This window comes from Scylla paramamosain, chromosome 1 (assembly GCF_035594125.1).
Source record: "Scylla paramamosain isolate STU-SP2022 chromosome 1, ASM3559412v1, whole genome shotgun sequence".
In the NCBI taxonomy this organism is placed as follows: Eukaryota; Metazoa; Arthropoda; class Malacostraca; order Decapoda; family Portunidae; genus Scylla; species Scylla paramamosain.
Window position 1 is genome coordinate 36551311 of NC_087151.1, and position 13882 is coordinate 36565192.

Genomic DNA, 13882 nt, shown 5'->3' on the forward strand with positions numbered 1-13882 from the left:
CATTAAGACTCCTGCGTGGTTGATAGACTGATATATCATAGTGTTCCAGTGCCGATTATCATTTGGAAATAAAGCAAATTTTCCTAAACAGCAAATCTGAATAATTATGAATGTTCGAAAATTTTCACTCAGACTGGAAAAAAGCTGGCGGACGTACGAAAATTCTAATCAATATGAACACAAGAGGGAAAGAAACCTAAGGTTTCTGTGACACGGTGCTGTACAGGTGCTGGAAGTACTGATGTCACATTGTACAAAATGTTTCGGACAAAAGGCACTATCAAACACTGCCCCAGTTTACGCCATTGAGACCGGCGGAACTGTTAATTCAGATTAGTCCGTAAGTTATTTTTGTTCCATTAGACATGAGATTTACTGGACTTTGCTACACCACGTCTTTAGGCAAATGTACACAACGAGATGATAACAAGAAAAAAAATGTACTTCAACTATCCTATACACGTAAGATATTTAAAACTCAACATAAAGCAATATAAAATGACATCTGTACTTTAGTCAGCTGTACACTCGTGAATAATGATATGAAAAAGTGTACTTCAGGTATTTTATTCACATATGAGATACAAAGCTCTTCATATAAGGCGATGTCCATATACTAATTTCTGCTCAATTTATATAGACATGAACATTCTTAGAACTTTACGACATCACTATTTTAGACAACTGTACACGTGGAAATAATGATAATATAGAAAGTTTACTTCAACTGTCCTTTGCACGTAAGAGACTAAAGACATCGCTTGTTCCTCACTTCAACCAACAGATAACAATGTGGCAATGTTAAAATAAAACAAGCAAAACGAGATAACTCCTAACACGTTCTCATTCCTCAACAGCCTGTATAAATTGTACTTATGACACCCAAAAGCGTTTCAATGCAGAGGCTCCGCAAATCTATGTATACAGGCCCTACAGATCTATGTATACAGGCCCTGCAAATCTAAGTATACAGGCCCTAGAATTCAATGTATACAGGCCCTGCAAATCTATGTATACAGGTCCTGAAAATCTATGCACACACACCCTGGAAATCTATGTATACAAATGTTTATGGTTCTCGCCTCGCACAAGACCATGTGTGACGCCTGGCAGCGTCTTACACATATGTTTACTTAATTACAACCTCCAGCTTTCGTAAGTCCTCTCTGCCTCCATCTGCACCAAGGTTTCTGCATCTGCATTCCTTGATATGCACCCTCGCACGCGTGTCGGGAGCAGAAATGTCTATCTATGCAAAAGATATGAGATCAGATCGAATTTGCTTATGGCTCTTTCAGTTTTGATGTATTACAGTCTCTTTAAGCTGTTTTGTTATGAATACCTACCTTTCTGTGGTGATACTACTACTACTACTACTACTACTACTGCTACTACTACTACTACTACTACTTCTACTACTACTACTTGTAGGCGCGAAATACTGATGTCATAGCAGGTTATAATCGAATTTAACGGGGACTCTGACAGATAAATTGATTGACTGATAAAAAGCACTGCAACAATTAGGTCGCATATCCCTGGAGGTGATTAAGCTGGACGGATGCCTGTGTGTCAAACTATTGGTCTTAGGGCGTTCGTGGGTACCCTTACTTTGACACACTCTTTTTTTTTCCGTTTACTTTTATCATTTCATGTTTGTTATAGAGTGTTTCCTTTCTAGTGTCTATTGTCTTTCATCCTTCCTCTTCTTTCTTTCATTCATTCATTCATTCATTCATTCACTCATTCATTCATTAATTCTTTCTTTCTTTTTATAATTGCTATTTTTTTCAAAACTCTCCAAACAGATTTTGCAACGTATACCAAACATATCAAGAAGGGACCAAGTGCCCACCTACAGTAAGACGTGTACTTAACTAAACCAAGGATCTCTCTCTCTCTCTCTCTCTCTCTCTCTCTAATCCTTGGTTTAAACCCCACAAAAATTGCGCTCTTACCTCCTACTTTGGTGCTACTGCTACCACATTATTGTGTTCCCACCTGTGCTTGGTGTGCCCCGAGCCGCTCCGCCCTTTGACCACCCCACAGGAAGTCAGGATTACTCACCTCCCCACCCAGGATGTAAGCTTAGGTCCCCCGCCGCGAAATCCCGCCCCCACTAGTCACCCACTCGCTGTCAACCTACCGACCTGTCTCCACCATTCAGCAGCCAGCGAGTCGGGCAGTGAGACTGAGAGTCTCTGTCTCTCTGAGACGATCAGTGTGGTTGTGGCCGTGGCCGTGAGTGGTGGTGGGCGTGCCAAGTCCTCAGCCAGCCAGTCCCTCGTGCCTCGCCTCACACTAAGGTAAGCCACGTTACTGCCGCTTCACTACAATCAAGCCTTCGTATTGCCCTTGGATGGTGTGTGTGTGTGTGTGTGTGTGTGTGTGTGTGTGTATATCCGTAGTCTTCTTTCGTTTGTTTATATTTGATAGGCGTGTCACTAATGGTAATTAACAGCAGAGAGTGGTAAACAAACCATCGCTTTACACTTCAGCTATGTGCTGCATATTTTCTTTTCTACCACAGTTATATCGATTTTCATGTTTTTTTATTCTCTTTATGTAAGCATCTAGACGTCCTTTGTGGTAGACTATTCACATGTCGTCCCTATACCAGTACTTTTTTGGGGTGTGGGGCTTAATGGGTAGTTGGCACCGTCTTGTCTCTGTCTTACTACAGCTGGAGCGAGGGACAGGCGTCAATATTGCGAGAGACAGTTGTTCTTACTTAATTAGATGTACAGGATTGAAAAGTGAGTATCACTCTGAATTTTGTAGTTTTTCCTGATTGAAAAGTTCGTGCCATCCTAATTTTTTACACCATTTTGTTGTGATATCCTTAAATTTTATGAAGCTTTTTGATACTTAATTTCATTGTTGGTTCTTTCTAATGATCAATTGTTGTATTTCGTGAGCTGATATATATATATATATATATATATATATATATATATATATATATATATATATATATATATATATATATATATATATATATATATAAGACAGCCATTCCAGCTTTTTTTTTTTAGGATGGACTGGGATTGTTTAGGCTAGGTTAGCCTAGGTTGGGTTACGTGACCCAATGTAATCTAATCTAACCCTGCTAAATCTAATTTAACCTAACTTTACCCAATCCAAAAATATTTGGAATAGCTGAGTATGCGAATTTCCATACACGTGTGTGTGTGTGTGTGTGTGTGTGTGTGTGTATTGTCCTGAACATTAAGTAGTTAGCGCCGTTCCACCTGCCCACCTGAGAAGAACAATAATATTACAAGCTGGGAGATAATGAAAGTTAATCTAATCCAGATAAATAAATAAATAAATAAACTGAATTGCTGATCCCTAAAAATATAATATTAAAGTGTTCCAGTAGATAGTCGTGGGAAATAGTACACGTTAACTTAACCTCATCCAACCTAACCATAAAAAAATAAATAAATAAAAACTTAATTTCCTCTCCCCCAAAGACGTTACAAAAGAGTTCCTGCCGGATCAATTCCTGAAGTGCCTTAGCATTCTCTCTCTCTCTCTCTCTCTCTCTCTCTCTCTCTCTCTCTCTCTCTCTCTCTCTCTCTCTCTCTCTCTCTCTCTCTTCCTCTGAAATCATAGGAAAGTAAAAAAAAAAAGATGAAACGGAAGAGTTAGAAAGAATACCAGTGAAAGGGGTAATATCGTTGAGATATCGAATAACGTCTGCAATATTAAGGTAATAGAATAGGGGAGAGAATAAGTAGAAAGTCTGGTGCAGCGAGACAGCATGAGAGAGAGAGAGAGAGAGAGAGAGAGAGAGAGAGAGAGAGAGAGAGAGAGAGAGAGAGAGAGAGAGAGAGAAAGAGGGGGGAAGGGAAAGTTTGAAGTCATGTCTCTCTCTCTCTCTCTCTCTCTCTCTCTCTCTCTCTCTCTCTCTCTCTCTCTCTCTCTCTCTCTCTCTCTCTCTCCCTCTCTCTTGTGCTCACAGCTCTCTTGTGCTCACAGGTTTGTGCTCACAGCTGCTCGTACTTGATCTCATCTCCTTGTAAATGAGTAAAATAGTAAATTTTTCTTGTGAGATAAGCGTTATCTGAAATATTCCTCTAAGTTACCAAGCACATGGCACGCACTTTTCAAGCAAGAATTAGCATTTTGTCACAAATTAAATGCATGTTTTAAATCAGATCTATTATCTTTGTATGTGTTTTTAGTGCTTGTGCTGTTGACGTCCGATTAGGGCTGCTGTATCTTATCAGTTTAAGATACAACAGTTTGATGAAATATATGATTAATTTAATTTAATTTTGTTTAATTAATTAATTAATTAATTTATTTATTTATCTATATGTTATTTATTTATTTATTTATTTATTATTATTATTTATTTATTTATTTATTTATTTATTTATTTTTTTTGACGTATGAAGGAGGTTGGCCAAGGACGCAAAGATAAAGAAAAGCCTACGCAGTTACCTTCCCTTCCCTCTCTCCTCCCCCCCAAGAAAAAAAAAAGGAAGAAAATATTATAACAAAACAATATAAAAGAAAAAAAAAACGTGAATTATCATCATCAATTATTCGTGCATGGCGCTAACTTTGACTCTAAGGAAACGACGAAAGGAGAAAATCATCAACCACGTAACTGGACACTGACTCCTAGGCCCAGTTCTACAGTCATTCTTTTTCGTTTGCTGGCTAACCAACACTGCCACTTCAGGTGTAATCGTGTTCCACTGTCACGTTTGGATTGGTGAGTTACCTTTCGGGAGGTGTGGGGTCAATTCCGGGCTTTTCGCAGACTATCCAATCAAAACGCTTCCCATGTTCGTATACGCCAAAACAAATAGAAGCGTTTTGGTTGGATAGTTTACGAAAAATCTGGAACTGGCTCCACAGCTCCCCAAAATCTACCTCACTAATCCAAACGTGACTGTGGAACCCAATTACACATTAATTGGCAGTGTTGGTTAGCTAGCAAACAAAGATAATAGGTCTGATTAAAACATACATTTAATAAGTGACAAAATGCACATCCTTGCTTGAAATGTGCTTGCCGTGAGTCTGATAACGTAGAAGAATGTTTCGAATAACGCTTATCTCACAAGGAAGATGTACTACTTTTCTCATTTACAAGATGAGATCGAGTACGAGCATCTGTCAGCACAAATCCGATGAGGCAAGACTATAGTAAGCCTGTATTATTAAACAAATAGAAGCGTTGCAGTTTGGTGGTTAACGAGGACTGTGGAACTTCTTGGGAGGAAATGTGAACATGAATTAGGCAGAGGTGTATACCAAGGCTGCCGAGAATGCCGGCACGGTGGCCAACTTTCTTTTGTTTTCCTCCATCCTATGCCTGTAACTGTTTCAGGAGAGCAATATTAACACACTGTTGGATCTACAATGGCCTCCGTCTTTGATTTTTATTTTTATTTATTCTTTTTATCTCTTAGTTGCAATCGAAGGAACATTTTTTTTCAATTTGATTTTTTTCTCTTTTTCCTGTAAAAAGTAAAATAAATAAATAGATAAATAAATAAATGAATAAATAAAATCTATTAACCTTTTCTGCTATGTTAACCACTTCCAGTTATTTATAATTCCACCTGTCAGTCTTGTTCACCGCATAAAACCACTTAAACTTCCGCAACTGTCATGAATCATTTCCCTGACAAAATTACTTAATAAGAACATAAGAAATAAGGGAAGCTGCAAGAAGCGACCAGGCTTACACGTGGCAGTCCCTGTATGAAATATACCTACCTATTTCCACCTGTTATCCCCATCCATAAACCTGTCTAATCTTCTCTTAAAGCTCTCTAATGTCCTAGCACTAAGAACATGATTACTGAGTCCGTTCCACTCATCTACCACTCTATTTGAGAACCAATTTTTTCCTGTCTCCCTAAAACCTAAATTTTTCATGCTTGAACCTGTTATTTCTTGTTCTACCCTGGTTGCTGATCCTAAGAATTTTGCTTACATCCCCCTTGTTATAACCCTTATACCACTTAAAGACTTCTATCAGGTCCCCTCTTAACCTAAGTCTCTCTAAAGAATGTAAATTTAACAGCTTCAATCTCGTATCGTAAGGAATACTCCTCATCCCCTGTATCCTTTTAGTCATTCTCCTCTGTACTGATTCTAATAGACCTATATCTTTCCTGTAATGTGGGGACCAGAACTGCACAGCGTAGTCTAGATGAGGTCTGACCAGCGCCAAGTATAACTTTAATATTACTTCCGGCCTTCTACTTTTAACACTCCTAAAAATTAATCCTAGTACCCTATTTGCCCTGTTTCTGGCCTCTATGCATTGTTTTCCTAGACGGAGTTCAGAGCTAACTATAACTCCTAAATCTTTCTCGCACCCTGTACCTACCAGAGTTTGGTTGTTTAATGTGCACTGGTTGTTTAATGTGTACTGATACAAGTGCATGTGTGTTTGTTCTTCCCATCATACAAAGTTTTAATCTACTCGTACCCACTAGTGATTCTGTTTAGGTGGTAAGTGACGAGCCTGAGTATGTTGAGATAGTGCTTGACTGATTGCGGGACCTCCATATTACTACGCACGTACTCTCTCTCTTTTACCTCGAGTCCACTGATGACGGAATTGCAGCTTACTGACATCACTCACCTTCTCACCTTAATCAAGTAATGAGATGCTGTAAGAGAGAGAGAGAGAGAGAGAGAGAGAGAGAGAGAGAGAGAGAGAGAGAGAGAGAGAGAGAGAGAGAGAGAGAGTAGATCTTAAAACAAGGCGTTTTATTAGTAATATTGGTGTTCACATGAACTGAATTTCGTAGTTTTCTAGAATTTAGGCAGTATATGTTTTGCCTTTTTATAGACTAACATTATATTATCGACTCGTTAATTGATATACAATGTATGAAATAATATACTTTACATGAACTCAGCATTAGAACCCTCCCATACTAACTAAATTGCTATATCTGGTGCACTGCTGGCTTCTTCCCTTCTTTTATATTTACTTATTATATTCTAGACTCATTCCTCCCCACACACAAAAAAAAAACGGAAATTAGGTTTAATGTTTGAAAAAATAAGATGAAGAAGAAGAAGAAGAAGAAGAAGAAGAAGAAAAAAAAAAAAAAACTGAGCATCTCATAAATGATTTTAACATTGATCAAACTACCTCCTCCTTTTGCCTTCTCCCTTGCTTCTTATCGCTGCGGGACGGTGTATGGGCGGCGAGGCGAGGAGGAGGAAAGAGGAGGAAGGGGTGGGAAGGACGGGACGGGACGGGAGGCAGTAAAGGACAGCGGGAGGGAAGAGGCGGGGAGCAGTGGGCGGGAAGAGTTGATTGAGTGACAAGGTGGGCCGCAGTGCACTTTCTCTCTCTCTCTCTCTCTCTCTCTCTCTCTCTCTCTCTCTCTCTCTCTAACACCGCACACTACCACCACCACCAGCGCTACCTTTGACATAATCAGGCGATCGAAACCTTCACTTTGAGTCCACATCCACTTGATGAAGACTCCTACTGCTTCTTTAGCTATTTATTCACTTGTCTCTTTGTGTTTGTTTATCTATCTATCTATCTACCTCTATATCTATCTATCTATCTATCTATCTATCTATCTATCTATCGATCGATCGATCTGTCTGTTTCTTCTTATATTTTGTTTTCTAAGACTAAAAGTAAGGTGGAAAAGTGGATGAAAGTCCATTTAAGTGTTGTTACTTCAATGTTTTTTTTTTATTTAATTACTTTTCTATTTTTATCTCACTTTTTTACACAAACGGTGGAGTTGTTAGTTCATATTTTTTTTTTTCCTTTTTTTTACACGTTTTTTTTGCAGTTGCTAATTAACTATTTAGAAAAAAAGTTTCACGATTTTCCATTGACTCATTGGTGCTACTCGTTCACTTTTGACTTTTTTTTTTTTTCCCTCACGTAAAGTAAAGTAAAGTAATCTTTTCCCTCACGCAAAAGTAAGTTTTATTAAACCTGAAAACAAGAAAACGCTTCCTTTCATGCAATTGTGGATAAGTAGCAGTACCAACAGTCAGAGCTAATGGGACGGTAGTTGAGAAATAGTACCCGTATCCAAGGCTGCGGGAGGTAGACGAGGAGCAGCGGGCGGCGGGAGGGGTGGTTTGGTTGCTTACGTACGTAGGTCATGAGGACGCGGGTTTGCCTCGTGCCCAAAGAGGAAACGCTCTGCCCACCCTGCCTGGAGACCGGGAAAGGACTGATAGATGAAATAATTTATCTTCTGACAGGTGGCTGGTAGGCTTAGGGATGCACCTGGTATCTGACTCTTTTTCCACTTTCACTCTTGCTCATGCCTTCCCAACTGAAAAAAAAAAAGAAAACGAAAGGAAAATGCAGAAGTACCACTACAGGGGCATAAAAAAAGAAAAACCTTAGTGAGTGGGGATATCGCAAAGGCATCGGAAGCAGCGCAAGTAACAATAGAAATATGTTAGTATGCGGTAATTCTTTAAAATTTGCTTTCCTTCGCTGCGTTAGATAGTTTCAAGAAGAGATTCGAGTGTTTGATCAGTTACGTAGCCGATGATGAAGAGAGATTAGGTTTTTATCTCTTTATCACTGAACGTCAAGATAAGCTAGTGTGAATGAAGACAAGAAATGGCAGTGGTCATATAGAACCTACACGATTTTATTGGGCACTGAAGCCTCCTCAGGTGCCCATGCACTGGGGCGTGCGTGCGCGTCCTCCCTCACCTGTTACGCCAGAGGACGGGATTATGTCACCCTCGGGCGCCCTCGTTCTCTAAGGGGCACATACAGCCGTTGGCCAGTAATTGGCTAACAATGTCCTACCCTGAGAGGCAGACCGCGACCCCAGGTAGTCTTCCTGGCACGGTAAGCTGGGCTCTCAACGGGGTATGGTGGAGTAGCGCCCGCCCACGCTGCTGGACAACATAACACACAGCTTTCCGTTACCAGTGGGCCGGTTGGATCAGGTGAGGGAGGTGAGGTCACATTGGTGTACTTGCTGATCGTCACAACACTGAGAGCCACTCGGATCTGACCAGGGAAGGTGCAACATTCGATTTTGGCCTGACGTATCACTTTAATCAAAACTGAGAAGCTTACCATGTGTGCTTAAGTATGTTAGATAAGTGAGATCAGGTTGGCGTCCTTGCTGATTGTTACAACACTGATAGCTGATCAAGGAAGATACAGGCATTCTATCCTCCTTTGGCTTGACGTGTCACCTTAGTCAAAATCGGGAAGCTTGTCTTGTATGTAGTACTGTCACTCCCCATCTCTGTTGCATCATGTCGATTTGGTTAAGCAAAAATTTGTTTAGTGTACTATTTACACACATTTACACACGCATCACAACAAAGTTCAGGTTAAAATTAAAAAGATTAATTCCACCGCTACTCCACCAGTCCAAGTTGCCCTTTTGTTTTGAAACCCCTCCCGTGTGAGTGTTGTTACCAAGGGAACCACAAGACACAGGAACACTTACTCCTACATGTTATTTAAAGCTGATTGAGACGTTATGAAATGCATCAGTGTTTCCTTATGCGTTTATTTATTCATTATTATTATCATTATTATTATTATTATTGTTGCTGTTGTTGTTTTATTTTATTTTTATTTTATTATTTTTTTAGGATGGCTGAAGTTAATGCTTGAGTTTCCGTGCGATTTTTAGCTGATCAATAACAACTCTACACACGTAAGACATTTACTTGCAGAGAAAACGTGACCAAGATTTTCCCTTCTCCCTTCATGTCCAATCGTATAGCATACACCCTCTGTTGCCCATGTGGACTTGTGTTTGTATGCGTTGCCATGTCCAGAGCTTCATGCCACACTGTGCAGTCGTGATCAGAAACCAAGTAACCTTCCCCACTCACCTTCACTGTGCTTTGTATCGCATTCTTAAACACTTCTGTGCCGCACCTCCACACCGTTTACAAAAGGCTCTGGTTAAAGTCACACAGGGTTTTAAAAGGTGTTTTTACGGTTCCAGTAATAGATTAACAAGATTCTTGAGAACTCGATTAGTCATCCCTTTGGCCTTTGAAAATAGTCGTATTGAGAGAACAAAGCATTTTAGGGTACGGGCCTTAGCGTCTTCCCTCAGTCGTACGTCCTCTGATTTGCTGTCGATCTCCTTACGGAACCTGACGATTGATAAAATTTAGAATATCACTCGACTGTTGAATGTGACTGTATAAACCACTATAGCTCATCTTTAATATCATTAGGTCTGCTGTTCGTTAAAAGAGAAGTGGACATGTTCCCTTTCAGCATTTACTTTATGAAGGATCTTAGGTTCAAACCACCAGACCTTACTTTTGACATCAGTAAAAGATAATTTATTTTTAGTTAGAGATCTTTGAATCAGACAGAGTATAGCTTAGCGAGGACCTGACCCAGAGGTGTTCGGTTAGGTGTTAGGGAGCAGCTCACCTCACACTCTTCTGACACGAGAACTTGAGGGAGAGCTGTTCAGTTATAAGTCATGGAGATCACAATCTTTAGACACCCCTTGAAACACACACACACACACACACACACAAGAAAGGAAGCACTCGATTAAGGCAAGGGACGTTTTAGGGACTTAATTAAACTGCTTCGGGAAACTGGTTTGTCATGCCCCTCGTCATGGAGTGTGTCGTAAAACAGTGAGTGCATCAAGAAGACACATGACGGAGGGAGAACAAAAATAATTAAAGACAAAGAATAGGAACAAAAAGAAGTGAAAAATATGCAGTTAAACAGGAAGAAAGAAAAGGTAGAAGTATTAGAGAAGAAAATAAGAAAGAAGGGGAGGAAATAAACAAGAAACATGAGAAAAAAAGATGGAATAAGATATAAGAAAAGAAGTCCCCCCCAAAAAAAAACGGAAAAAAATCAATTGAATTAATAAACAGATAAAAATTCAAATGAAGAAATAAAAGCAGGAAACAGGAGAGAAAAGAAACTAAAAATAACAATCTCTCTCTCTCTCTCTCTCTCTCTCTCTCTCTCTCTCTCTCTCTCTCTCTCTCTCTCTCTCTCTCAGAATTGTAATGATTGTAGTTTCGAGTCTTAAATGAAGCTTCGGAAGGTGTTGCGGTGAACCATTTGCACTGTTTCCTCTTCCTCCTCCTCCTCCTCCTCCTGCATTATTTTGTGAAGGAGGGAAGGAAGGAAGAGGGCGGGGAGAAAATTGCATTCTGTCAGGGAATAGGGTGAGGTGAACTCCCCTATGCATGCCTGAGTGTGGTGGGTGTTGGAGAAAATGCTTCATGACACAACGAGACGTGTTTGTGTAGACCTTTTTTTATTTATTTATCATTCATTTACTTTTATTTTTTGAGTGGATGGAAGCGTGTGTTTCTGCTTTTCTTATATATATATATATATATATATATATATATATATATATATATATATATATATATATATATATATATATATATATATATATATATATATATATATATATATATATATATATATATATATATATATATATATATATATATTGTATTCCTTGGTCATTCCCATATTCATGCAAAAGGAAAATGTAGGAAAAATGTCTAGTGATAGCACAATATTTTCCGTTCTGCAACATGGAAAGCAAGAAATAAGCGTCTTTATAATGTTCTCAAGTTTTTGTATACTTTTGATCAGTCTTATATATGTTACAAGGAGTATGTGTAATCAGAGATTCCACGAAATTTCCAAGAATCTCGTGAAAAAAAAAAATCAATATTCATATTTGTGATATCTTTAGACTGGTAAAGGTTTGGTTACGTCCGCTTAGGTTACTATAGGTTAATTTCATCCAATCAACCATACATCCTTGAAAATAAATGATATAGAAATATACAAATGACCTTTCAAATTTTAATAGGCCTTTAAGTTTTATGCAGTAAAGTTTTATTATAAATCTACCTAGTATGGTTAATTGCTTAAACTAAATCTACAGTAATCTTATCCAATCAAACCTAACATAAACTTTTCAGTAAAGAAAATTTTATCAGAAATATGATTAATGAAACATTATTTTATGAAATCATTAGGAATTTCGTGAAATCTCTGATTACACAGAATCCCTGTAACAAATACACGTAGAAAACAAACTCTGGATAACCATTGCGAAGACAGAACAGTACTTTGTTTCCTGCAACGGTGCAGTGGTAAAATTCCCCATCTAGATTTTTGTCAGGACGATTCCAAACAGCCTACATTGGTTGTCAGTTCGCGGCGTGACACAAATTAGCGTGGTGGCCTCGGGGTTGCCTTGTGAAGGTTCTATGGCTGTCCTCGCCTTTGTCACAATTTGTATAGCGTTAATTAAGAATAGTTTCTCCTGAGGTAAGACAGTTTTCCCAGATATACCATTTAGATTAATGTCAGGAGGTAATGCAGTGATGAGATTCTGAGAAGAGGAAGAGAGTCTTCGAAATACATCCATCTTGATAAAATTAACAGCAGCACCCGTGTCAAGGAAAGCTTTGTATAATGCAGAGTGACACGCAACATCTGTGACAATACCGTTAAATAATCCAGCATATCTAATGTTAACTGAAGGAAGTGCTGAGTTAGGATGATGGGTGAACCATACCTTGTTCTTTGTGCGTTGTTTGGATATACAAGGTGATGATTTAAGAGTTGATGATGATGTTATGATGGATTGGTCAGAGAATGGCGCACGTCGTTTCCTGATGATGTTTGTTGAGCAACCTGGGACTGAACATGATAATTCTCAGTCTTATGGTAATGAGACACATCCCGTGTCCTCTCAACACACCACCAGAGGGCGTCTTGATGGTGGTACATGACGGCGGCGATTTCGATTGTGCTGGATGAGGGAGGGACAGCAAGAGATGTGATGGTGGTGGTGAGCTTGGGACATGATTACGACATCCACTTGATCAAGGGTACATGCAGATCCTCGTTTTTAAGATTCCTCGCCACTTACGTTGTCGTCGCTGGTGCTGGTCCTTCTTGCCGTTCGCTTTCGTAGCATCTTTTAAAATTTTGCTTGAAAGTTGCTATTTAAGTTTTATGAAATGTCGAATGTGGCCACTGTAAGCTTTTGAAATGACCAATGTAGGTCGCTGTGAGTTTCCTGACATGTCCAGTGAAGACTGTTGTAAGCACTTGAAGTGTCGAATGTAGGATGCCGTAAGTTTTTGAAGAATTTAGTAAAGGCTGCTTGAAGGTTCTGAAATGTTGACTTAAGGCTACAGTAAGTTTTTGAAATATAAAGTTAATAATATTGTAAACTTTTGACATGTCGAATAAAGACCAAATGAAAGTCACCACAAGCTTCTGAAGTGTTAAATGAAGACTACAACTATATAGTATTTGAAATTAATTAACATCACTGCTAACATTCAAACTAGAGGAAGGATACCCATTGAACTTTCAACACTCAACGAATAATTAACGTCCTTTAAACTCAAAAACAGTAGAGAGTCAATAAGGAACTCTAAAAGAAGACTAAATTTATGGATGGAAATGATAAGTGAAAATACGTAAGCATGTTTTACACAGGAACTACCACGTGTAGGCCTGGTGTCTTCTTGCAACTTCCATTATTTTCTGACAGTTATATTTTCTGTAGTCAGCAAAGTATATTCCAAGGGCAACATTGTAGACAAGAACCGTGTCTGAGCCTAAGGAGTGACTGATGAGATCGTGCCCTAAGATACAGTGCAATGAGCTTTTAATTGAATTCATGATCAGATAAACACCAAGAAGTTTCAGGACAGTAATTGTAACACCTATTTATTTCATTATTTGTTGTTTATGTAAGAGGAATTCTGGACAAGAATAAAAAAAAATAATGGATAAATAAGATAAAGTTTAAGTGGAAAATAAATACAGTTAATTGAAGATGTCAGTCTCAAAGAGGGAATAGTTCAAAAGAAATATTCAAAACACTAATGGAGA

General features: G+C 38.7%; 1 protein-coding gene across 4 annotated transcripts in view; it reads left to right on the forward strand.

The window, feature by feature from the left end:
* Positions 1 to 2074: 2074 nt before the first annotated feature.
* LOC135104898 (beta-alanine transporter-like) overlaps positions 2075 to 13882 on the forward strand; it is a 39910-nt gene continuing 28102 nt past the window's right edge. For 3 of the 4 annotated variants that reach the window (XM_064012668.1, XM_064012649.1, XM_064012644.1), the window contains exon 1: positions 2075 to 2306. The gene's annotated coding sequence lies outside the window, so the exon portion shown is untranslated. Of the gene's footprint in view, positions 2307 to 2734; positions 2757 to 13882 lie in introns of those variants that run through there. The other variant, XM_064012658.1, reaches the window with a different exon arrangement.